Source organism: Chenopodium album, chromosome 4 (assembly GCF_948465745.1).
Source record: "Chenopodium album chromosome 4, dcCheAlbu1.1, whole genome shotgun sequence".
NCBI classification, from domain to species: Eukaryota; Viridiplantae; Streptophyta; class Magnoliopsida; order Caryophyllales; family Amaranthaceae; genus Chenopodium; species Chenopodium album.
In genome coordinates, this window is record NC_137837.1 from 39,841,000 (window position 1) to 39,865,403 (window position 24,404).

Here is a 24,404-nt window from a genome sequence, read left to right on the forward strand (position 1 = left end):
TAAGTTAAAACTTAGCATCTTATCTCGTCAAGGCCTTAGGCCGGTAGCGCCTGCTTTTAGTTATTGGAACAAAACAGGCGAGGGATTTCTTTTTAGCAAATTTGCTAAGTCAAAAATCTTGTATTTCGTTTGAGCCAATGGCCGAATGAAAACAATTATTCATTAGCTCCGGATGGCCGTCTGTCGCGTGGTTTGGGGAAATCACCATAGTGATTGATTGACTTAGAAACCATGTATACTCTTCTAAGTATCAATAATTTCTAAGTCAATCAATCCACTCAACCAAAACCACTCGACATCCGTCCAGGGGCAAGAACATTCGCATGCTATACAGGTTATAATACTTGGCCAAAAAACATGCAACGAAAAAATTTAAAGAACAACAATATGAATAATTTCTGCCAAACGGCCGAATGAATTTAGATTAAAAAACCCAATCGTCACCAGACGATTGGGTAAGATTGTTTGCTGACCACACCAGAGAAATTGTCAAATTACCCGACCCCTCGATCGGTAAAGATACATGGATACTCGGCACGCAGGCCGGAAGATGAAATGTATGGCCATTCGGCCGCAGAAATAACTAAAAAGCTTTAAGGGGCAGAGGGATTGTTAGCATTGGCAGCCGCATCATCAGTTGCCGGCTGCTCTTCATTTTCATCATCCTCCTCTTCCCCGTCTTCATCACCGGAGGAGCCTGAAGAGGAGTCGGCCTCTTAACCATCAGTGTCATCCTTGTTCGCCTCCTCTTTAGCCTGGCGAAGGAGTTCAGCATTGTAATCCTCGTTTGCTTGATCAAACTTAGATATTCAGATGCCAAAATAAGCACCCGGCTGTACCGCCTCCCATGTCGTCCGCATGATGGATTCGTAGTCTTCCATCATTTGTTTGACAAGGGCCTACTTCTCCTCCTCGGCTCGGGACTAGAACTTGGCCTTCAGCTGCTCCTGCTGGTTCGCCAGGCGCCCCTCCAGGCAGCCAACCCACTCCTTGGCCCTCTCGGCCTCTTTCTTGGCCTCTTGAAGAGGCTCAAGATTTTCCTTAAGGCCTTTAACTTCGGCCTTAAAGTCATTGATTTTGGAACGGGCCGAATCCAGGTCCTTCTTCACCTGCAGGTTGGCGTCTGCCTGGGAATACATCATATCAAGGGTCAGAAGCTCATTCTGAGCAATTTCAAATTGAGCTCGGTCTAAGGCGGACTCGGCCCGAGCTTTAGCGGCTGTTACCTCTTTCGATTTTTCCTGGATTGGCCGTCTTAGCCCCTGGACGCGCAGCATGGCCTGGAAATAAGAAAGAGTCGGATGGTCAAAACCAGTCGGATATGTGCTGAATATTGAGGAAAATTTAGCTAACTTTTTTACCTTGCAGAGGTTCCCCAAGATGGCATCCAAGTTAAGGGTGCCGACTCCTCTTACGGACGCCTTGTCCTCTGGATCAAGCGCCCGTAGCATCTCCTTGGCCATCTGGACGACGGTCAGCCTTTGCACAGGAGCTGCAAAATTATAAGTTAGTCAAGTTCCAAGAAACAATATTAAGTATTGAAATTCAATAAAGATGCGGCTCATACCGTCCGGCTGAGCCTCCTCCTCCTTCTCCTTCCCATGACGCCTCTTCTCTCCTGCTGAGCCGACAACAGTGCTAGGTTGCTTAAAGCCACCCTTTGATGCCTGAGTGGCATCCAATTTGCTGACCTCCCTGTCAGCTTCGAGAGTAGAGCCATCCCCTCTCTTGGGCCTGTGAGCGATGTGCTTCCGGTTCTTGTCGGATGCACTCACATCACCCGCCCCTATTTTTTTGATTTTGGGTTGGGATTGCTTAGAGGGAGAAGGCCTGGTGGAAACGCTCTGCATGAACAAAAAGAAAGGCGTCAGAAAAGCAGGCGGGCAAAATTTAACCTCTATTGAAAAAATATACCAAGTATCATAAACAACTACCTTGGGAGTCCCGGCTGCTTTATGCTCGTCACTCGCCCTGTTGAGGACGTTGGTGCGGTACTTAGCTGCAGAGACGGTAGCCGGCTTCTTTGTTGCCGAGAGCTTTTCCGTTGCTTTGTCTGCACCAAAAAGAAGGAGTTAGGCTTTATAAACATACACTGAAAACAATTTAAAGTTTGCTTAAAATCAGACGGCCGACTACCTCTCGGCATCTTAGAGCTTAGACCACAAGCGGCCAAGAACACCCCATCTTCTAGCCACTTGTAAAGGGGAATGTAGCTCTGGGGGACGACTATTTTCTCCCCATGTTCGTTTGTCCGAACGGACACTTTAAACTGACCCCGGTCAAAAATTTCCTCTTGGGCCCGCCTAAGGAGAGGGGGCAAGGCACTCTTGCCAGCCAGGAGGGGCGGATCCTTGTTCCACCGATTGTATTTTTGGTTCAGTCAGCTTTCAGAGGAATGGACAATGTAGAACTTTGTTCTCCAGTCCTTCCATTTGTTCTCTTTGCCGACTGCCATCATGTACCCCTTGCAGGTGGACAAGGTGTACCAGCCTTCACCGCCCTTGGCAGGCGCTCGGCTGAGATAATGCATGTGGGCGAATGCCTCAAAGCTGGGATCCACCTCCAGCATTTCGCATGCGGCAACGTACACGATGATATTTATCCATGAGTTCGGGACAAGTTGCCAGATACCCAGTTGGTATCCGTCCAGTATCCTCTCCACGGCCGGATGGAGAGGGAAGCGTAAACCAGCCTGAAGGACCGCCTCGTAGTAGCCGAAGGCTTTGTCCTTATAACTGGCCAGAGAGGGCCAGGTTATAGTATCCTCCTTGTTGGGGACGGACAAGGAGAAGCCATGCCCCATTACAGTCTTGCGCCTGAAATTGGCAAGACCGGATGTCATGGAGGTCCGCTTGCTTTGCGGAACATGGTGATAGTAGGGGGCGCGCTCCAAGCGCCTGGAAGCATTCGGCTCCTCCCAGCCTTCCCCTTTTTCTACTGACAAGGACTCCCTTGCAGTATCTATTTTTGCTCGGACCTCATCTGACTTGATAGAGGCGCTATCAGAAGATGACGAGGCCGAATCATCATCAGAACTTTCCCCAGAGCTAGGGGACTACCGGCTAGGGCCAGCAGGGTCCTCCCCTAGACTCTCCTCCGACGCCTGTTCTGAAGGCTCGGCCTGGTACTGACTGTCGGCTTCCCGCAGTATAGAATCACTGGGGGGTGCCGCTTGAAGAAGAGGGAGAGTAGTAAGTTGGATTTTGGGGAAGGTTAGAAGAGGGATTTGGGGGGTGCTCAGAAATCTCACTAGTTGACACCCTAATGGAGCCGTCTGAATTTGGAGTCTCACTGTCCGAATGGTAAAAGGAACCATCCGGCCTATATCTCCTTGTTGTCTGCTTTGTTCGAGCCATCATGTCTTGCAGATGCACAGACACTGTCGGATTTGGAGATGTACTTAAAGGAAAGTTCTCGAACGAGCATTCGGCACTCCTAGTTCTAGATTCAGCCGTCCCTGGTGACCGGCTGATCGCTAACCTAGGTCGTGCCGTGTACGTTTGGGAAACCATTTGAATAAATGAAAAACGCAAGAAAAAATAAAAGAAAAGAGCATGCGGTTACCTTAGAAGAAGGTATTTGAGGTGCCTGGTTGGCTGAAGTAGTCGGTCAGAAAAGCCGAGTGTCGGATGCTTGACAAAAGTCAGGGTCTTTTAAGAGTCTTTGAGAGTCAAAAGTCCAGAGATTCTCCAAGATTCGCAAAGGTGTGAAAACGAAAATGAAGTCAAACCCTCCTATTTATAGAAAGGGGAAACCCTAATTTTTCCCCCAAAAAAACAATTTGAAAATCCGCTCAGTCATAGGAAGACACCTGTCACAGGTGCCACGTGCAATGCACGTGACCCCTGTGAGGGGCAAATGATTTGGGTATTTTTACCCGGCCAAGTGGCCCAATCAGAAAACGCTACGTGTCCTCAGTAAAGGTGCCATTTGGACCTATGAGATAATGACACGTGGAGGGCGGACATTCTTCTGCCCTAAACAGACTGATGATCTAGCATGGACCATTCAGACGGCGACGCGTGTCACCCAAAAAGATGCCCAGAGGCCTTTTGGGCTCAGTGACACGTGTCACTCAGGCATTGCCTCTGGAATGGCGGCCTTCAAGGGCCCAAACCTTGAGGCGCCGTTTTGCGGCGTGACCTAATTCCTAGGTCACCAGATCCTAAGGAGGGCACACTTTCCAAAAGGACCCTATAAATAGGGACATTCTTACATTTATGACAAGACAGATATACACGCAATACGAGATAATACGTCACTCACTACAGAGTTGTCGTTTTTAAAGAACAGACAACACTTTACCAGAGCTTGGAATCCGAGCAGATAACTTTACTTCCGCACGTTTTATTACTGAACGCTTACTAACTTAATCTTCGGAGGCGGACCACCGACTATCCGGCGGTCCGTTTGCTTTGCAGGTACAGGCGTCCTTTGTTGAATCCAGTCTCAGTGTTGTAACTCTCCCAAGGGACAAAAACCCCCAAAACAGAAGTCAAACACATTCTAACAAATATTTTTGAATCAAAGGAATGTTAAACATATTCAAACAAAGCTTTTTTAATTAAATGAAAGTTAAACACATTCAAACAAAGCTTTTTAAACCAAAAGAAAATCAAACACATTAAAACAAAGCTTTTTAAACCGAATGAAAGGCAAATTCATTCAACCAAGCTAATTAAATCAAAAGAAAGTCAAACACATACAAACAACGCTTTTTGAATCAAATGAAAGTCAAACACGTTCAAATAAAGCTTTTTGAATCAAATGAAAGTCAAACACATTCAAACAAAGCTTTTTGAACCAAATGATAGTCAAATACATTCAAACAAAGCTTTTTGAACTGAATGAAAGTCAATCTCATTCAAACAAAGCTAATTGAATCGAATGAAAGTAAACTGCATTTAAAGAAGCTAATGAAATCAAATGGAAGTAAAACACATTCAAACAAAGCTTTTTGAATCTAATGAAAGTCAAATGCATTCAAACAAAGCTAATTGATACACATGAAAGTCAAACACATTCAAACAAAGCTTTATGTATAAAATGAAAGTCAAATACATTCAAACAAAGCTTTTTGAAATAGAGGAAAGACAAAGACATTGAAACAAAGATTTTTGAATCAAATGAAAGTCAAACACATTCAACCAAAGCTTGTGGAATCAAATCAAAGTCAAACACATTCAAACAAAGCTTTTTGAATCGAATGAAAGTCAAATGCATTCAAAAAAGCTAATTGAATCCAATTAAAGTTAAACACATTCAAACAAAGGTTTTAAAATCAAATGAAACCAAACACATTTTAACAAAGCTTTTTAAAAAAAATGAAACTCAAACACATTAAAAACAAAGCTTTTTAAATCGAATTAAAGTCAAATGCATTCGAATCAAATGAAAGTCAAACACATTAAAATATAGCTTTTTGAATCAAAGGAAAGTCAGACATATTCAAACAAAGCTTTTAGCATTAAATGAAATTCAAACACATTCAAACAAAGGTTTTTGAACCAAATGAAAGTCAAACACATTCAAACAAAGCCTTTTGAATCGAATGAAATTCAAATGCATTCAATGAAGCTAATTAAATTAAATGAAAGTCAAACACATTCAAACAAAGCTTTTTGAATCAAATGAAAGTCATAACACATTCAAACAAAGACTTTTGAATCAAATGAAAGTAAAACACATTCAAACAAATATTTTTTCAATCAAAGGAAAGTCAAACACATTCAAACAAAGCTTTTTGAATTAAATGAAATTCAAACACATTCAAACAAAGCTTTTTGAACCAAATGAAAGTCGAAGACATTCAAACAAATCTTTTTGAACCGAATTCAAACAAATCTTTTTGAACCGAATGATAGTCAAACACATTCAAACAAAGCTAATTGAATCAAATGAAAGTCAAATGCATTCAAAGATGCTAGTTGATTCAAATGGTAGTCAAACACATTCAAACAAAGTTTATAGAATCAAATGAAAGTCAAATGCATTCAACGAAGCTAATTGATTCAAATGAAAGTCAAACACATTAAAACAAAGCTTTTTGAATAAAATGAAAGTCAAACACATTCACACAAAGCTTTTTGAATTAAATGAAACTTAAACAGCTTTCAAACAAAGCTTTTTGAATAAATTAAAAGTCAAACACATTCAAACAAAACCTTTTGAATTAGAGGAAAGTCAAAGAAATTCAAACAAAGCTTTTTGAACCGAATGAAGGTCAAACCCATTCAAACAAAGAAAATTGAATCGAATGAAAGTCAAATGCATTCAAAGAAGCTAATTGAATGAAATGGAAGTGAAACACATTCAAACAAAGCTTATTGAATCAAATGAAAGTCAAATGCATTAAATGAAGCTAATTGATTCAAATGAAAGTCAAACACATTAAAATAAAGCTTTTTGAATAAAATGAAAGTCAAACACATTCAAACAAAGCTTTTTGAATTAAATGAAACTTAAACAGCTTTCAAACAAAGCTTTTTGAATAAATTAAATGTCAAACACATTCAAACAAAGCTTTTTGAATTAGAGGAAAGTCAACATATTTAAACTAAGCTTTTTGAATCAAATGAAAGTCAAACACATTCAAACAAAGCTCATTGAACCAAATGAAAGTCAAAGACATTCAAACAAAGCTTTTTGAAACGAATGAAAGTCAAACACATTCAAACAAACCTAATTGTATCGAATGGAAGTCAAATGCATTCAAAGAAGCTAATTGAATTAAATGGAAGTTGTTTTGGGTGTTTTTGTCCCTTGGGAGAGTTACGTCACAAAGACTGGTCCGACTCGAGCTATACTTGCAAAAACATGGAGACTCCGATTGTAGGAGCTCCGCCTCCAACGATCAAGTTAGTAACTTGAAAAGTAATAAAGAGTGTGGAAATTTAGGTGGGTATCTGCTTGGATTCCAAGCTCAGGTGTTTCTCTGATGTGAGATAATGTAGTTTTAATAAATGATTGATTGTGTCCCCAAAATGGGGGAATATCTCCCTATTTATAGGGTCGTTGGAAGGTGTGCCCCTATCTAGGTCACTTGACCTAGATTTTAGTGGGCTGCGCCGTTTTACAGCGCTTCTGGGAAATTGGGCCCTTGAAGACCCGCAATTTCAGGAAATATCTTAAGAGGACACGTGTCAGCTTGCTATTGGTCCACTCGGACTAGCCTGGGCAGGACACGTGGCCTTCTCTCATTGGTCCACATATCTAGGGTATTTTTACCCTAAACATTTTCCCCTCATAGGGGTCACGTGGCAGGCCACGTGACGCTTGTGACACATGTCTGTTTAGGGTAATTTTACCCCGCCGCGTGGTCCAATCAGAGGATGACATGTGTCAGCCTCAGGATGGCCCAAAGTGGACCAATCCCTGCTCGACACGTGTCACTCCAGAAAATAAGGGAAAAAAGGCCGCCTTCAGGCCCAAATCCCGAGAATTCCGCAAAACGGCGCAGCCCACCAATGATTAGGGTTCAGTGACCTAATCAGGGGCACAATTCCCAAAGACCCTATAAATAGGGAGATACCCCTCATTTTGAGGGCAGAACGTTTTATCATTTAATACACCTGCATTCTCTTACATCAGAGAAACACCTGAGCTTGGAATCCGAGCAGATACCCACCTAAATTTCCGTACTCTTTATTCCTTTTCAAGTTACTAACTTGATCGTCGGAGGCGGAGCACCACCCAACAGGTGTCTCCGTTTTTTTTGTAGGTACAGCTCATCCCGGATCAGTCTTCGTGTTGTAACTCTCCCGAGGGACAAAAACACCCAAAAAATTTGGCGCCGTCTGTGGGGAGAGTACCTCGAAGATGGTTCAAGAGTTTGTACCTCCTAACCGTCTGGGCGAAGACCCAGAAGTCTTTACCGACCATGAGGATGAGGATCCTCAGGTCGAAACCTCTACAGGCGAGGACGGCTCTCTCAGAGTCAAGCGCATCCGGCCTAGAGAGACTCTGGAGCGGGGCGCCTCCCAGGCGGGTCCGAGCAGACCCACTAGGCAGCCGGAAGGGGAAACCCAAACGGCAGCTGGATCTGCCCCTGTCACCCGAGACGAACTCATGAGGTTCATGACTAGTTTCAAGGGTGAAATTACAGAGCTGATCACCAAAAGCCGGGCTGGCCCAAGTAAGGTCAGTCGGCTAAGAAGACTCCACCAGAGAAGGGAAAGTCAGTCAGAAACCGGCAGCCCACTCCTCATCCAAAGGAGAAGGCAACCGGGACCATTGATTGGTCGAAGATTCTCCTTCCTGGGAGGAACACAAATAACACTCGCCGGCCCCAACAGCCGGTGAGAAGTAAAAAATCAACTCTTGATGCCCGGGAAATTATTAACCGGAAGAGAAATCAATCGCTGTCTGAGTCGGCTTCAACATCGAACTTTTCAGACAGCTTCAACAACATGTCTGCAGGGAGTGCACCCTCCTTGCATGAGAGTCAGACAGGCGGTAATACCGTCCATTCTGGCCCTCATATGATTGGAGCTGTCCCGTATGTGCCTACTCAGGCTTACGGGTAGTATTCTCCTCACTTCATGCAGCCGACCTTCTTTGGGGGTCATGCGGCATATCCAAATGTCCAACCATTGGACTGGCAGCTTCGTCTGCTGCGCCTGGGTGAACAACCTTCTGCGTTCACTCGGGAGATAACCGAGGCGGCACAACCGTCCAAGGTTAAGAATGTGTTGGTTGGTACCTATGATGGCACCACCAATCCGGAAGATCACCTCATGGCTTACACCAACCTCATGTATCTGCAGGGGTTGGATGATGCCGCTTGGTGTCGATGCTTCCCGGCTACATTGAAGGGCATTGCCCAACAATGGTTTGGCAACCTGCCAGCCGGGTCCATAGACAGCTTCAGGAAGCTTGCCTTCCTGTTTGCTTCCAACTTCTCAATGAACATCCCTGCTAAGAAAACAAGCCTTGATTTGAGCACTGTTAAGCAGGGAGAGAAAGAAGGGCTGCGCTCATATGTCAGGCGGTTCAATCTGATAATAATTCAGATTCAGGGACTGTCCGACGAGGTAGCTTTTACAGACTTTTTCAAGGGTCTGAGAGACGGGTCGACTTTTAAGTTTGACCTCGTCAAAAAAGGGGCTTTCACCTTACAGGCGGCCCTGAGGGAGGCGGAAAGCTACATTCAAGCTACCGACCTCTGCTCGCCTGGTAGCCAGTCGGACTCTAAGAAGTCCGACAAACAGAAAGACAGCCGGTCAGCTCAGCCGGCCAAAAACAAAGAAGAGAGCAAGAAAAGAAAAGAAGTCTGGGCGGTTACTGACTCTGACCAGCCGTCCCAGAAGAAAAAGAAAGAGTTTAAACCGTACGTCCCCAAGTACGAGTTTAACAAAGATTGCAACTCCATCCTCATGGAGGTAAAGGATCGGCTGTCCATTGACAAGCCGAATCCTATGAAGAGTTCTGTCCAGTCACGGAACAAAAATAAATTTTGTCAGTTCCATGAGGAAGTTGGCCATGACACCAACGACTACTTTAGTGTTCAGCGGGCGTTGGACCGTCTGGCTGACAAAGGGCTGCTAAAGTCCTACATTTCTAAGTCCCCAGCCGGGGCAAAAAAGAAAAACAAGGGTCAGTCCTCCAAGACTACCCCCCAGCCTGCTAGTAATTCGGATACCGACAAGGAGCCGGTCTACACCATAGCAGGCGGGTTCTCATGTGGTGGCCCTACCATCCGGGGCACCAAGAGCCATCTTCGAAAGATGGACATAGATGATGATGAACAGGCGGAAGCCAGCTCCTCCTTCCCAGACGTGTTGATCATTGAGAAGGACAGGGGCAGCGTCCGCCGCCCGCATGATGACCCGGTGGTCATCGAATGTAAGGTTGCCAACCAGGTGGTTGAACGGATCCTTATAGACACCGGCAGCTCATCAGACATCATCAGCCTCTGGTGCCTGCAAAAGCTGAAATACAACGTTGACAGCATGCATCCGATCACCCACCCCTTGGTTGGTTTTGGGGATGGGATGGTCTACCCAGCCGGGAGAATTGACTTACCCATCCGGCTGGGAGAGAAAGGCCAACCCTGACCGCCTATAACATCATCCTTGGCAGGCCAACCCTCAACGTAGCCAAGGCCGTAATCATCCCGTCTCTCATGCTCATCAAGTATGAGAGGGACGACGGCTCTGTTGGCTCCTTGAATGGGGATCAGAAGACGGCCCGAGAGTGCTATCTCTCAGCCGTCAAAGATACTGTGGCCCCAGGCGGTCAGGAACCAATAGACCTTGACAATGTCAAGGATGCCGACCCAGTTCCTTCCCCACCAGCAGCCGGGAAGAAAAGAAGGGCACCCCTGCTGGTGGAAGTGAAGAAAGAGAAAAAATAGCAATCACTGACCGGTGAACGGTCAGATGAGCTCCGTCCCCAACCGGCTGGCGAAAGCATTGATCTCGTTCTGGACGACAGCCGTCCAGAACGTACTATTAAGGTTGGGATGGTAGCTCATGCTACCTTGGGTGCAAGCTTGCACCTTTTGCTGAAGGAATTCAAAGACATTTTTGCCTTTGAAGTGGAGGAGATGCTAGGCGTCAGCCCGGATCTTGCTGTCCACAAACTGATGTGAATTATTGATCCGAAAATCAACAAAACACAAGGGATATGTTTGAGTCTAATTCTATACAGGAAATCCACCAAGAATTAAACAAAAACTAAGATTAATCAATTAAGAATCCACCTAATTAATCAATCCAAACGAATGTTTTAACTAAAACAAGCAAAACAGCAATTGATCGCAATCAACCAAAACTCAAGTATGCAACTTAAGAAATAAATCTGAATATTAATCTATGTATCTTTATTTGTGTGTTTACAGCCCTATTTATAAGACTTAGTTTACCTAGGAAGATTAGGACAAGTCCCTAATTCAATCCTAATTAAACTAGAATTCTAACTTGCTTGAAGAGCAAGCACCTTGGCGCACAAGCATACACCAAACTGATTTATTTTGCTAACTAACTGATTTTTAAAGCAACTAAATAAATAAATAAAAATTAAAGAACTAAATAAAGATTAAAGATCCTAATGCTTGAACCAAGAAAAACCCTTTCAAGTGAAAGGTAAAAACTTGTAAGCAAAATCTAAGTAAAGAAAATTCAAGAAAGTTCAAGAAAGTGAACTAGACTCCAAGAAAAGCCACTAAGCAAACCGTGGCTTTGCTTTGATATCCAAGAAAGTGTCCATGCAATGCTTGGCTTGAATCAATGTTTAGGGACAAGTTATCTTGATGCATGATAAGCAAATCTTCGAAGTTCTCCATGCTTAGACTTGCATCATCCTCCTCTTCTTCGAAAGAATTTGTCCTCAAATCTCGAAGTTCTTCATCAGGAATATACTTAGCCAAATCGCCAACATTGAATGTAGCACTAACTCCATATTCTCCCGGAAGTTCTAACTTATAAGCATTGTCATTGATCTTCTCAACAATCTTGAAAGGACCTTCACTTCTAGGCATCAACTTATTCTTGCGTTTTCCTGGAAATCTTTCCTTTCTCAAATGTAACCATACCAAGTCTCCAACATTGTAACCTTGTTGCTTTCTATGCTTGTTTGCTCTAGCTTTGTACATGTCATTTACTTTCTCTATTCTTGTTCGAACTTGAGCATGTAATTTCAGCATACTCTTCAACTTAGACTCGGCATCTTTGTGAATTAACTCACCCTTAGGCAATGGAACAAGATCAATTGGAAGTTTCGGATTGACTCCATAAACTACCTCAAAGGGACTATGTTTGGTAGCATATGTAGGTGATCTATTATAAGCAAACTCCGCATGAGCTAACTTGATGTCCCAATCCTTTTGTGTCTTACTCACTAACCCACGCAAAAGCGCACCAAGAGTACGATTAGTAACCTCGGTTTGTCCATCAGTTTGTGGATGGTAAGATGTACTAAAGAGCAATTTAGTTCCCACAAGCTTCCATAGAGACTTCCAAAAGAAACTCATGAACTTTGTATCTCGATCACTCACAATAGTTTTTGGAATTCCATGCAATCTAACAATCTCTTTGAAGTATAATTCCGCCACTTTCATAGCATCATCCACTTTGTGACAAGGAACAAAATGAGCCATCTTAGAGAACATATCCACAACAACCATAATAGAGTCTTTCCCCCGTTGTGTTCTCGGCAATCCCACAATAAAATCCATAGAAATATCTTCCCAAGGTGAATCTGGAACAGGTAAAGGAGTATACAAGCCTTGATGAAAAGTAGCCTTCGCTTTTTGACAAGTTGCACACCTAGAAATAACTAGTTGCACATCCGTGAGCATCTTAGGCCAATAGAAGTGTTCTTGTAACATACTCAAGGTCTTTGTAATGCCAAAGTGACCAGCAATTCCTCCCCCATGAGCTTCTCTAACAACTAGCTCTCTAATAGAACACTTAGGAAGACAAAGTCGATTTCCTTTGAAAAGAAAACCATCTTGCAGCAAATAAGAACCCACGGCTCCTTTAGAACACTCTTCAATCAATGTAGCAAAATCATCATCACCTTTGTAGTATTCTTTGATCAATTCAAAACCAAGTAGCTTGCTATTTAGAATTCCAATCAAAGTGTATCTTCTAGATAATGCATCAGCCACAACATTCGATTTCCCTTCTTTGTACCTTGAAGAAAAATTAAATGATTGTAAAAATTCAACCCATGTAGCATGTCTAGGATTGAGCTTTTGTTGTCCATGTATGTACTTCAATGCTTCATGATCAGAATGCAACACAAAGTGATTAGGTGATGTGAATTATTGATCCGAAAATCAACAAAACACAAGGGATATGTTTAAGTCTAATTCTATACAGGAAATCCACCAAGAACTAAACAAAAACTAAGATTAATCAATTAAGAATCCACCTAATTAATCAATCCAAACGAATGTTTTAACTAAAACAAGCAAAACAGCAATTGATCGCAATCAACCAAAACTCAAGTATGCAACTTAAGAAATAAATCTGAATATTAATCTATGTATATTTATTTGTGTGTTTACAGCCCTATTTATAAGACTTAGTTTACCTAGGAAGATTAGGACAAGTCCCTAATTCAATCCTAATTAAACTAGAATTCTAACTTGCTTGAAGAGCAAGCACCTTGGCGCACAAGCATACACCAAACTGATTTATTTTGCTAACTAACTGATTTTTAAAGCAACTAAATAAATAAATAAAAATTAAAGAATTAAATAAAGATTAAAGATCCTAATGCTTGAACCAAGAAAAACCCTTTCAAGTGAAAGGTAAAAACTTGTAAGCAAAATCTAAGTAAAGAAAATTCAAGAAAGTTCAAGAAAGTGAACTAGACTCCAAGAAAAGCCACTAAGCAAACCGTGGCTTTGCTTTGATATCCAAGAAAGTGTCCATGCAATGCTTGGCTTGAATCAATGTTTAGGGACAAGTTATCTTGATGCATGATAAGCAAATCTTCGAAGTTCTCCATGCTTAGACTTGCATCATCCTCCTCTTCTTCGAAAGAATTTGTCCTCAAATCTCGAAGTTCTTCATCAGGAATATACTTAGCCAAATCGCCAACATTGAATGTAGCACTAACTCCATATTCTCCCGGAAGTTCTAACTTATAAGCATTGTCATTGATCTTCTCAATAATCTTGAAAGGACCTTCACTTCTAGGCATCAACTTATTCTTGCGTTTTCCTGGAAATCTTTCCTTTCTCAAATGTAACCATACCAAGTCTCCAACATTGTAACTTTGTTGCCGCCTATGCTTGTTTATTCTAGCTTTGTACATGTCATTTACTTTCTCTATTCTTGTTCGAACTTGAGCATGTAATTTCAGCATACTCTTCAACTTAGACTCGGCATCTTTGTGAATTAACTCACCCTTAGGCAATGGAACAAGATCAATTGGAAGTTTCGGATTGACTCCATAAACTACCTCAAAAGGACTATGTTTGGTAGCATATGTAGGTGATCTATTATAAGCAAACTCCGCATGAGCTAACTTGATGTCCCAATCCTTTTGTGTCTTACTCACTAACCCACGCAAAAGCGCACCAAGAGTACGATTAGTAACCTCGGTTTGTCCATCAGTTTGTGGATGGTAAGATGTACTAAAGAGCAATTTAGTTCCCACAAGCTTCCATAGAGACTTCCAGAAGAAACTCATGAACTTTGTATCTCGATCACTCACAATAGTTTTTGGAATTCCATGCAATCTAACAATCTCTTTGAAGTATAATTCCGCCACTTTCATAGCATCATCCACTTTGTGACAAGGAACAAAATGAGCCATCTTAGAGAACCTATCCACAACAACCATAATAGAGTCTTTCCCCCGTTGTGTTCTCGGCAATCCCACAATAAAATCCATAGAAATATCTTCCCAAGGTGAATCTGGAACAGGTAAAGGAGTATACAAGCCTTGATGAAAAGTAGCCTTCGCTTTTTGACAAGTTGCACACCTAGAAATAACTAGTTGCACATCCGTGAGCATCTTAGGCCAATAGAAGTGTTCTTGTAACATACTCAAGGTCTTTGTAATGCCAAAGTGACCAGCAATTCCTCCCCCATGAGCTTCTCTAACAACTAGCTCTCTAATAGAACACTTAGGAAGACAAAGTCGATTTCCTTTGAAAAGAAAACCATCTTGCAGCAAATAAGAACCCACGGCTCCTTTAGAACACTCTTCAATCAATGTAGCAAAATCATCATCACCTTTGTAGTATTCTTTGATCAATTCAAAACCAAGTAGCTTGCTATTTAGAATTCCAATCAAAGTGTATCTTCTAGATAATGCATCAGCCACAACATTCGATTTCCCTTCTTTGTACCTTGAAGAAAAATTAAATGATTGTAAAAATTCAACCCATGTAGCATGTCTAGGATTGAGCTTTTGTTGTCCATGTATGTACTTCAATGCTTCATGATCAGAATGCAACACAAAGTGATTAGGTCGGAGATAATGACTCCAATGATCTAAAGCTCTAACAATGGCATAGAACTCTTTATCATAAGTAGAATAGTTCAATCGAGCTCCTCCCAATTTCTCACTGAAATATGCAATAGGCCTCTTCTTTTGGAGTAAAACTGCTCCAATTCCAACTCCACTAGCATCGGTTTCAACTTCAAAAGGACTTGAGAAATCTGGTAACGCAAGTATAGGTGCTTCACATAGCTTCTTTTTTACCAACTCAAACGCACTTTGAGCTTCTTTAGTCCATTCGAATTTACCCTTGTCCTTCTTCAAACATTCGGTCATAGGCGCCACAATACTTGAGAAATTCTTGACAAATCTTCTATAGAACGAAGCTAGACCATGAAAAGACCTTACTTCACTCATATTAGTAGGAATAGGCCAAGTTTTAATAGCCTCTACTTTTGAATGATCAACTGAAACTCCATCCTTTGATACAACATAACCAAGAAAAGTAACACTAGGCACTAAGAAGTAGCATTTTTCAAGCTTAGCATAGAGTTTCTTCTCTCTTAACACTTCAAACACACTTGTTAGATGATTTAGATGATCATGCAAATTTTTAGAGTATATCAGAATATCATCTAAATAAACAACAACAAACTTGCCAAGGAAAGGTTTAAGTACCTCATGCATCAACCTCATGAAAGTGCTAGGTGCATTAGTGAGTCCAAACGGCATCACCAACCATTCATACAACCCTAACTTAGTCTTGAATGCTGTTTTCCACTCATCTCCTTCTCTCATTCGAATTTGATGATAACCACTCATAAGATCAATCTTAGAAAACAACTTTGAACCATGTAGTTCATCAAGTAGATCATCTAATCTTGGAATAGGAAATCGGTATTTGATAGTGATGTTATTCACACTCCTACTATCAATACACATGCGCCAACTCCCATCTTTCTTTGGGACAAGTAAAGTAGGCACGGCACAAGGGCTCATACTTTCCCTCACGTATCCTCTAGTCATAAGCTCTTCAATTTGCCTTTGCATCTCCTTTGTTTCTTCCGGATTACTTCTATAGGCTGCCTTATTAGGTAAGGGTGCTCCCGGAATCAAGTCAATTTGATGCTCTATCCCACGAATAGGAGGTAGTCCCGGAGGTAATTCCTTGGGAAAGACATCCTTGAATTCTTCTAAAACAGATTCCAATTCATACGGCCTCTTTGCTTGTTTATCTTGATCAATTCGAATCTCATTAGAAACATGTATATATACCACATTGTTGCTGCAAATCTCTTTTTCTAATTCCCTCTCACTAATCAAATAAGAATTCTTCGAATTAGAGGTAACATTAGAAGACTTGTTGCATATTAAAGGTTTTAAAGCAACCGGTCTCTCTTTTTCTCCTTTTCTCACAACATACACATTAGTCCTTCCATCAAACTTCACAAATCTATCATATTGCCAAGGACGGCCTAATAGTATATGACAAGCATCCATAGGACAAACATCACACAAAACTTTATCATGAAATTTACCAATTGAAAAGGAGATTAAGGCTTGTTTAGTTACCTTAACATCACTCGAATTATTAAGCCAATGAAGCTTATAAGGGCTTGGATGTTCAGTAATTGGCCACTTTAATTTGTCTACCAAAGTAGTAGATACCACATTAGTGCAACTCCCCGTGTCTATGATCATGTCACACAACCTATCTTCTACCTTGCACCTTGTAAGAAAGATTTTCTCCCTTTGATTGTTTTCCATAGGTACGGTTTTAGAGTGTAGCGCCCTTCTTAGAACCAAACTTTGACCATGAGTCTCGGGATCAATTTCGTCAACATGCCCCTCCTCTTCTTCAAAGTTTTCCTCTTCGTTCTTTTCTTCATAGTCACTACCCTGCTCACACTTAGCTTGTTCTTGTTCCCACTCTTGAGCAGTCATTACTCTTTTTGATGGACAATTAGTTGCAATGTGACCAACACTACCACACTTGAAGCACTTCCTATCTTCAACAAGCTTTTTAGGAGCTTCAAATTTTGATTTAGTCTCCTTGTAGTTCGAACTAGAACCACTTTTCTCCAAGCTGTTCTTCTCAAAAGGTTTAGTGAAACCCTTTACAAAGGACTTAGTGTACGTCCCTTTCTTCCCCTTTATCTGTTTTTCAACTTTCAAAGCTACCTTGCAAACATCCTCAAAGGACCAATATTGTTGCAATTCAACTTTTTCAGCAATATTATCATTCAACCCCGAAATAAATCTAGCAATCTTATGCTCAACAATCTCTTCTAAGCCACATAGCATGCATAACTTTTCAAATTCACCAATATAATTCTCAACAGTCATAGAATTTTGTTTAAAAAGTTGCATCTTAAGATAAACATCTTGAATATAATCACTAGGTACGAACCTTTTTTTCATGTGCTTCTTGAGTTGTTCCCAAGTTGAGATTCTTGCACGCCCCTCCTTATGCCTCTTCTTCTTTAGATTATCATACCAAAGACTAGCATAACCGGTCAGTTTCAATTCAGCCAATTTGCATCTTTTCCTTTCATCATACTCCTTGTAATCAAATAGTGTCTCGGCCCTTCTAATCCACTCAAGGTATTTTTCAGGTTCATTCATACTCCCATTGAATTCGGGAAGATCTAATCTAAGGTTCCTATCATCGTCCTTTGGTCGATCTCTCCTCCTAGGCCTTGGTGATTCATCACTTGAGGAATAATTATTTCGTGGCCTCCTTGGGTTCCTCCTTGGTTGTTCTTCCTCACTTGAACCAGAATTAGGGTTAGAATTCCCTTTCCTTGAAGAATCTCCAGCAAGAGTATCAAGCCTTTTTAATATCTCATCCATCCTTGCTGCCAACTCGTCAATTCGCCTATCTCTTCTAAGATTTTGAGCCTGTTCTAAGGTTAATCCCCTTGGAACTTGTGGAACCTCCTCGTCACTCATGATTCCTACACAAACCAAGTCAGTTTATGCAAAAATCTTGATTAAAAGATCGAATCTTGAAGGAAAACTAGGCAACACAAAAACCGGACTCCCATCCGCAAATCAGTGCACAAACACCAAAAGTTTGAGGCTGTGTAGAACGCGTTACTCAACTAAAAGTTATGAAATTTTATATGGTGATAGATGGACGTTTTTAGAGTTCAATGCAAAAAGAATCACGTAAAAATTCCCAGCCAATTGTTCCCAGTTTAATTTTTTCCGAAGTTGCGCAAACCTGCTCTGATACCAAAGATGATGTGAATTATTGATCCGAAAATCAACAAAACACAAGGGATATGTTTAAGTCTAATTCTATACAGGAAATCCACCAAGAACTAAACAAAAACTAAGATTAATCAATTAAGAATCCACCTAATTAATCAATCCAAACGAATGTTTTAACTAAAACAAGCAAAACAGCAATTGATCGCAATCAACCAAAACTCAAGTATGCAACTTAAGAAATAAATCTGAATATTAATCTATGTATATTTATTTGTGTGTTTACAGCCCTATTTATAAGACTTAGTTTACCTAGGAAGATTAGGACAAGTCCCTAATTCAATCCTAATTAAACTAGAATTCTAACTTGCTTGAAGAGCAAGCACCTTGGCGCACAAGCATACACCAAACTGATTTATTTTGCTAACTAACTGATTTTTAAAGCAACTAAATAAATAAATAAAAATTAAAGAATTAAATAAAGATTAAAGATCCTAATGCTTGAACCAAGAAAAACCCTTTCAAGTGAAAGGTAAAAACTTGTAAGCAAAATCTAAGTAAAGAAAATTCAAGAAAGTTCAAGAAAGTGAACTAGACTCCAAGAAAAGCCACTAAGCAAACCGTGGCTTTGCTTTGATATCCAAGAAAGTGTCCATGCAATGCTTGGCTTGAATCAATGTTTAGGGACAAGTTATCTTGATGCATGATAAGCAAATCTTCGAAGTTCTCCATGCTTAGACTTGCATCATCCTCCTCTTCTTCGAAAGAATTTGTCCTCAAATCTCGAAGTTCTTCATCAGGAATATACTTAGCCAAATCGCCAACATTGAATGTAGCACTAACTCCATATTCTCCCGGAAGTTCTAACTTATAAGCATTGTCATTGATCTTCTCAATAATCTTGAAAGGACCTTCACTTCTAGGCATCAACTTATTCTTGCGTTTTCCTGGAAATCTTTCCTTTCTCAAATGTAACCATACCAAGTCTCCAACATTGTAACTTTGTTGCCGCCTATGCTTGTTTATTCTAGCTTTGTACATGTCATTTACTTTCTCTATTCTTGTTCGAACTTGAGCATGTAATTTCAGCATACTCTTCAACTTAGACTCGGCATCTTTGTGAATTAACTCACCCTTAGGCAATGGAACAAGATCAATTGGAAGTTTCGGATTGACTCCATAAACTACCTCAAAAGGACTATGTTTGGTAGCATATGTAGGTGATCTATTATAAGCAAACTCCGCATGAGCTAACTTGATGTCCCAATCCTTTTGTGTCTTACTCACTAACCCACGCAAAAGCGCACCAAGAGTACGATTAGTAACCTCGGTTTGTCCATCAGTTTGTGGATGGTAAGATGTACTAAAGAGCAATTTAGTTCCCACAAGCTTCCATAGAGACTTCCAGAAGAAACTCATGAACTTTGTATCTCGATCACTCACAATAGTTTTTGGAATTCCATGCAATCTAACAATCTCTTTGAAGTATAATTCCGCCACTTTCATAGCATCATCCACTTTGTGACAAGGAACAAAATGTGCCATCTTAGAGAACCTATCCACAACAACCATAATAGAGTCTTTCCCCCGTTGTGTTCTCGGCAATCCCACAATAAAATCCATAGAAATATCTTCCCAAGGTGAATCTGGAACAGGTAAAGGAGTATACAAGCCTTGATGAAAAGTAGCCTTCGCTTTTTGACAAGTTGCACACCTAGAAATAACTAGTTGCACATCCGTGAGCATCTTAGGCCAATAGAAGTGTTCTTGTAACATACTCAAGGTCTTTGTAATGCCAAAGTGACCAGCAATTCCTCCCCCATGAGCTTCTCTAACAACTAGCTCTCTAATAGAACACTTAGGAAGACAAAGTCGATTTCCTTTGAAAAGAAAACCATCTTGCAGCAAATAAGAACCCACGGCTCCTTTAGAACACTCTTCAATCAATGTAGCAAAATCATCATCACCTTTGTAGTATTCTTTGATCAATTCAAAACCAAGTAGCTTGCTATTTAGAATTCCAATCAAAGTGTATCTTCTAGATAATGCATCAGCCACAACATTCGATTTCCCTTCTTTGTACCTTGAAGAAAAATTAAATGATTGTAAAAATTCAACCCATGTAGCATGTCTAGGATTGAGCTTTTGTTGTCCATGTATGTACTTCAATGCTTCATGATCAGAATGCAACACAAAGTGATTAGGTCGGAGATAATGACTCCAATGATCTAAAGCTCTAACAATGGCATAGAACTCTTTATCATAAGTAGAATAGTTCAATCGAGCTCCTCCCAATTTCTCACTGAAATATGCAATAGGCCTCTTCTTTTGGAGTAAAACTGCTCCAATTCCAACTCCACTAGCATCGGTTTCAACTTCAAAAGGACTTGAGAAATCTGGTAACGCAAGTATAGGTGCTTCACATAGCTTCTTTTTTACCAACTCAAACGCACTTTGAGCTTCTTTAGTCCATTCGAATTTACCCTTGTCCTTCTTCAAACATTCGGTCATAGGCGCCACAATACTTGAGAAATTCTTGACAAATCTTCTATAGAACGAAGCTAGACCATGAAAAGACCTTACTTCACTCATATTAGTAGGAATAGGCCAAGTTTTAATAGCCTCTACTTTTGAATGATCAACTGAAACTCCATCCTTTGATACAACATAACCAAGAAAAGTAACACTAGGCACTAAGAAGTAGCATTTTTCAAGCTTAGCATAGAGTTTCTTCTCTCTTAACACTTCAAACACACTTGTTAGATGATTTAGATGATCATGCAAATTTTTAGAGTATATCAGAATATCATCTAAATAAACAACAACAAACTTGCCAAGGAAAGGTTTAAGTACCTCATGCATCAACCTCATGAAAGTGCTAGGTGCATTAGTGAGTCCAAACGGCATCACCAACCATTCATACAACCCTAACTTAGTCTTGAATGCTGTCTTCCACTCATCTCCTTCTCTCATTCGAATTTGATGATAACCACTCATAAGATCAATCTTAGAAAACAACTTTGAACCATGTAGTTCATCAAGTAGATCATCTAATCTTGGAATAGGAAATCGGTATTTGATAGTGATGTTATTCACACTCCTACTATCAATACACATGCGCCAACTCCCATCTTTCTTTGGGACAAGTAAAGTAGGCACGACACAAGGGCTCATACTTTCCCTCACGTATCCTCTAGTCATAAGCTCTTCAATTTGCCTTTGCATCTCCTTTGTTTCTTCCGGATTACTTCTATAGGCTGCCTTATTAGGTAATGGTGCTCCCGGAATCAAGTCAATTTGATGCTCTATCCCACGAATAGGAGGTAGTCCCGGAGGTAATTCCTTAGGAAAGACATCCTTGAATTCTTCTAAAACAGATTCCAATTCATACGGCCTCTTTGCTTGTTTATCTTGATCAATTCGAATCTCATTAGAAACAAGTATATATACCACATTGTTGCTGCAAATCTCTTTTTCTAATTCCCTCTCACTAATCAAATAAGAATTCTTCGAATTAGAGGTAACATTAGAAGACTTGTTGCATATTAAAGGTTTTAAAGCAACCGGTCTCTCTTTTTCTCCTTTTCTCACAACATACACATTAGTCCTTCCATCAAACTTCACAAATCTATCATATTGCCAAGGACGGCCTAATAGTATATGACAAGCATCCATAGGACAAACATCACACAAAACTTTATCATGAAATTTACCAATTGAAAAGGAGATTAAGGCTTGTTTAGTTACCTTAACATCACTCGAATTATTAAGCCAATGAAGCTTATAAGGGCTTGGATGTTCAGTAGTTGGCCACTTCAATTTGTCTACCAAAGTAGTAGATACCACATTAGTGCAACTCCCCGTGTCTATGATCATGTCACACAACCTATCTTCTACCTTGCACCTTGTAAGAAAGATTTTCTCCCTTTGATTGTTTTCCATAGGTACGGTTTTAGAGTGTAGCGCCCTTCTTAGAACCAAACTTTGACCATGAGTCTCGGGATCAATTTCGTCAATATGCCCCTCCTCTTCTTCAAAGTTTTCCTCTTCGTTCTTTTCTACATAGTCACTACCTTGCTCACACTTAGCTTGTTCTTGTTCCCACTCTTGAGCAGTCATTACTCTTTTTGATGGACAATTAGTTGCAATGTGACCAACACTACCACACTTGAAGCACTTCCTATCTTCAACAAGCTTTTTAGGAGCTTCAAATTTTGATTTAGTCTCCTTGTAGTTCGAACTAGAACCACTTTTCTCCAAGCTGTTCTTCTCAAAAGGTTTAGTGAAACCCTTTACAAAGGACTTAGTGTACGTCCCTTTCTTCCCCTTTATCTGTTTTTCAACTTTCAAAGCTACCTTGCAAACATCCTCAAAGGACCAATATTGTTGCAATTCAACTTTTTCAGCAATATTATCATTCAACCCCGAAATAAATCTAGCAATCTTATGCTCAACAATCTCTTCTAAGCCACATAGCATGCATAACTTTTCAAATTCACCAATATAATTCTCAACAGTCATAGAATTTTGTTTAAAAAGTTGCATCTTAAGATAAACATCTTGAATATAATCACTAGGTACGAACCTTTTTTTCATGTGCTTCTTGAGTTGTTCCCAAGTTGAGATTCTTGCACGCCCCTCCTTATGCCTCTTCTTCTTTAGATTATCATACCAAAGACTAGCATAACCGGTCAGTTTCAATTCAGCCAATTTGCATCTTTTCCTTTCATCATACTCCTTGTAATCAAATAGTGTCTCGGCCCTTCTAATCCACTCAAGGTATTTTTCAGGTTCATTCATACTCCCATTGAATTCGGGAAGATCTAATCTAAGGTTCCTATCATCATCCTTTGGTCGATCTCTCCTCCTAGGCCTTGGTGATTCATCACTTGAGGAATAATTATTTCGTGGCCTCCTTGGGTTCCTCCTTGGTTGTTCTTCCTCACTTGAACCAGAATTAGGGTTAGAATTCCCTTTCCTTGAAGAATCTCCAGCAAGAGTATCAAGCCTTTTTAATATCTCATCCATCCTTGCTGCCAACTCGTCAATTCGCCTATCTCTTCTAAGATTTTGAGCTTGTTCTAAGGTTAATCCCCTTGGAACTTGTGGAACCTCCTCGTCACTCATGATTCCTACACAAACCAATTCAGTTTATGCAAAAATCTTGATTAAAAGATCGAATCTTGAAGGAAAACTAGGCAACACAAAAACCGGACTCCCATCCGCAAATCAGTGAACAAACACCAAAAGTTTGAGGCTGTGTAGAACGCGTTACTCAACTAAAAATTATGAAATTTTATATGGCGATAGCTGGACGTTTTTAGAGTTCAATGCAAAAAGAATCACGTAAAAATTCCCAGCCAATTGTTCCCAGTTTAATTTTTTCCGAAGTTGCGCAAACCTGCTCTGATACCAAAGATGATGTGAATTATTGATCCGAAAATCAACAAAACACAAGGGATATGTTTGAGTCTAATTCTATACAGGAAATCCACCAAGAATTAAACAAAAACTAAGATTAATCAATTAAGAATCCACCTAATTAATCAATCCAAACGAATGTTTTAACTAAAACAAGCAAAACAGCAATTGATCGCAATCAACCAAAACTCAAGTATGCAACTTAAGAAATAAATCTGAATATTAATCTATGTATCTTTATTTGTGTGTTTACAGCCCTATTTATAAGACTTAGTTTACCTAGGAAGATTAGGACAAGTCCCTAATTCAATCCTAATTAAACTAGAATTCTAACTTGCTTGAAGAGCAAGCACCTTGGCGCACAAGCATACACCAAACTGATTTATTTTGCTAACTAACTGATTTTTAAAGCAACTAAATAAATAAATAAAAATTAAAGAACTAAATAAAGATTAAAGATCCTAATGCTTGAACCAAGAAAAACCCTTTCAAGTGAAAGGTAAAAACTTGTAAGCAAAATCTAAGTAAAGAAAATTCAAGAAAGTTCAAGAAAGTGAACTAGACTCCAAGAAAAGCCACTAAGCAAACCGTGGCTTTGCTTTGATATCCAAGAAAGTGTCCATGCAATGCTTGGCTTGAATCAATGTTTAGGGACAAGTTATCTTGATGCATGATAAGCAAATCTTCGAAGTTCTCCATGCTTAGACTTGCATCACAAACTCGCCGTGGACCCTAAAAAGAAGCCCATCCGGCAAAAGAAAAGAAATCACGGCGAGGAAAGAAGTCAGGCGGCAGCTGCCGAAGTTAAAAAGCTGCTAGACGCCAGGTTCATCCGGCCCTGTAATTTTCCCGACTGGGTGGCCAATGTG